General features: G+C 45.0%; 6 non-coding genes and 2 pseudogenes across 6 annotated transcripts; all 8 read right to left on the reverse strand.

The window, feature by feature from the left end:
* Positions 1 to 157: 157 nt before the first annotated feature.
* LOC115188197 (uncharacterized) lies at positions 158 to 278 on the reverse strand (annotated as a pseudogene).
* A 161-nt stretch (positions 279 to 439) lies between these two features.
* Positions 440 to 562, reverse strand: LOC115188202 (uncharacterized; annotated as a pseudogene).
* A 410-nt stretch (positions 563 to 972) lies between these two features.
* On the reverse strand, positions 973 to 1,092 carry LOC115188196 (5S ribosomal RNA). The gene has a single exon (XR_003876330.1). It is a non-coding gene; the product is annotated as a 5S ribosomal RNA (ribosomal RNA).
* A 162-nt stretch (positions 1,093 to 1,254) lies between these two features.
* On the reverse strand, positions 1,255 to 1,373 carry LOC115188048 (5S ribosomal RNA). The gene has a single exon (XR_003876189.1). It is a non-coding gene; the product is annotated as a 5S ribosomal RNA (ribosomal RNA).
* A 161-nt stretch (positions 1,374 to 1,534) lies between these two features.
* LOC115188060 (5S ribosomal RNA) lies at positions 1,535 to 1,653 on the reverse strand. The gene has a single exon (XR_003876200.1). It is a non-coding gene; the product is annotated as a 5S ribosomal RNA (ribosomal RNA).
* Positions 1,654 to 1,814: 161 nt separating this feature from the next.
* On the reverse strand, positions 1,815 to 1,933 carry LOC115188174 (5S ribosomal RNA). The gene has a single exon (XR_003876310.1). It is a non-coding gene; the product is annotated as a 5S ribosomal RNA (ribosomal RNA).
* Positions 1,934 to 2,094: 161 nt separating this feature from the next.
* On the reverse strand, positions 2,095 to 2,213 carry LOC115188162 (5S ribosomal RNA). The gene has a single exon (XR_003876298.1). It is a non-coding gene; the product is annotated as a 5S ribosomal RNA (ribosomal RNA).
* A 161-nt stretch (positions 2,214 to 2,374) lies between these two features.
* LOC115188221 (5S ribosomal RNA) lies at positions 2,375 to 2,493 on the reverse strand. Its single transcript, XR_003876349.1, has one exon. It is a non-coding gene; the product is annotated as a 5S ribosomal RNA (ribosomal RNA).
* Positions 2,494 to 2,500: the final 7 nt, after the last annotated feature.

A 2,500-nucleotide genomic window follows, 5' to 3' on the forward strand; every position in this document is an offset into this window, starting at 1 on the left:
AAACAATCTCTTGGTACAACATATATAGTCAAGTGAGTCTGATAAACAGACTGCCATTTTGCAGCAGGAAGCTGCATTTAGTCAATTCATCATTAAATGCTTACTACAAGGCAGTGTTGCTGATGAAATAGTGTAAGAGCACACCCTCGTGACAAAAAGCTTACAGCACCTGGTATTCCCAGGCGGTCTCCCCATCCAAGTACTAACCAGACCCGACCCTGCTTAGCTTCCGAGATCAGACGAGATCGGGCGTACCCAGGCTGGTATGGGCCGTAAACGATAAACAATCTCTTGGTACAACATATATAGTCAAAGTGAGTCTGATAAACAGACTGCATTTTGCAGCAGGAAGCTGCATTTAGTCAATTCATCATTAAATGCTTACTACAAGGCAGTGTTGCTGATGAAATAGTGTAAGAGCACACCCTCGTGGACAAAAAGCTTACAGCACCTGGTATTCCCCTGGCAGTCTCCCATCCAAGTACTAACCAGGGCCCTACCCTGCTTAGCTTCCCAAGATCAGACGAGATCGGGGCGTACCCAGGCTGGTATGGCCGTAAACGATAAACGATCTCTTGGTACAACATATATAGTCAAAGTGAGTCTGATAAACAGACATTGCATTTTCACCAATTAGATAAGCAGCTTGAACTTTGTGTCACTGAAAAAGTAGAAGAAATTACAAACACTGTAAGCCATCACTTTATAGCACAGGTAGTTGTATAAAATACAAACTTTATTTCCTTTCATCATTTGAACAGGGTAAGGGAGCACAAAGCACACACAAGCTGCATTCAGCAACAATATTATTATTTGTCTTATAAATACAAGGCAGATGCTAACTGACAACACACGGAACTTTGATCCTATTAAAAAGGCAGGAAGCTGCATTTAGTCAATTCATCATTAAATGCTTACTACAAGGCAGTGTTGCTGATGAAATAGTGTAAGAGCACACCCTCGTGGACAAAAGGCTTACAGCACCTGGAATTCACCAGGCAGTCTCCCATCCAAGTACTAACCAGGCCCGACCCTGCTTAGCTTCCGAGATCAGACGAGATCGGGCGTACCCAGGCTGGTATGGCCGTAAACGATAAACAATCTCTTGGTACAACATATATAGTCAAAGTGAGTCTGATAAACAGACTGCATTTTGCAGCAGGAAGCTGCATTTAGTCAATTCATCATTAAATGCTTACTACAAGGCAGTGTTGCTGATGAAATAGTGTAAGAGCACACCCTCGTGGACAAAAAAGCTTACAGCACCTGGTATTCCCAGGCGGTCTCCCATCCAAGTACTAACCAGGCCCGACCCTGCTTAGCTTCCGAGATCAGACGAGATCGGGCGTACCCAGGCTGGTATGGCCGTAAACGATAAACAATCTCTTGGTACAACATATATAGTCAAAGTGAGTCTGATAAACAGACTGCATTTTGCAGCAGGAAGCTGCATTTAGTCAATTCATCATTAAATGCTTACTACAAGGCAGTGTTGCTGATGAAATAGTGTAAGAGCACACCCTCGTGGACAAAAAGCTTACAGCACCTGGTATTCCCAGGCGGTCTCCCATCCAAGTACTAACCAGGCCCGACCCTGCTTAGCTTCCGAGATCAGACGAGATCGGGCGTACCCAGGCTGGTATGGCCGTAAACGATAAACAATCTCTTGGTACAACATATATAGTCAAAGTGAGTCTGATAAACAGACTGCATTTTGCAGCAGGAAGCTGCATTTAGTCAATTCATCATTAAATGCTTACTACAAGGCAGTGTTGCTGATGAAATAGTGTAAGAGCACACCCTCGTGGACAAAAAGCTTACAGCACCTGGTATTCCCAGGCGGTCTCCCATCCAAGTACTAACCAGGCCCGACCCTGCTTAGCTTCCGAGATCAGACGAGATCTGGCGTACCCAGGCTGGTATGGCCGTAAACGATAAACAATCTCTTGGTACAACATATATAGTCAAAGTGAGTCTGATAAACAGACTGCATTTTGCAGCAGGAAGCTGCATTTAGTCAATTCATCATTAAATGCTTACTACAAGGCAGTGTTGCTGATGAAATAGTGTAAGAGCACACCCTCGTGGACAAAAAGCTTACAGCACCTGGTATTCCCAGGCGGTCTCCCATCCAAGTACTAACCAGACCCGACCCTGCTTAGCTTCCGAGATCAGACGAGATCGGGCGTACCCAGGCTGGTATGGCCGTAAACGATAAACAATCTCTTGGTACAACATATATAGTCAAAGTGAGTCTGATAAACAGACTGCATTTTGCAGCAGGAAGCTGCATTTAGTCAATTCATCATTAAATGCTTACTACAAGGCAGTGTTGCTGATGAAATAGTGTAAGAGCACACCCTCGTGGACAAAAAGCTTACAGCACCTGGTATTCCCAGGCGGTCTCCCATCCAAGTACTAACCAGGCCCTACCCTGCTTAGCTTCCGAGATCAGACGAGATCGGGCGTACCCAGGCTGGTATGGCCGTAAACGATAAAC

Source organism: Salmo trutta, unplaced genomic scaffold (assembly GCF_901001165.1).
Source record: "Salmo trutta unplaced genomic scaffold, fSalTru1.1, whole genome shotgun sequence".
Lineage (NCBI taxonomy): Eukaryota > Metazoa > Chordata > Actinopteri > Salmoniformes > Salmonidae > Salmo > Salmo trutta.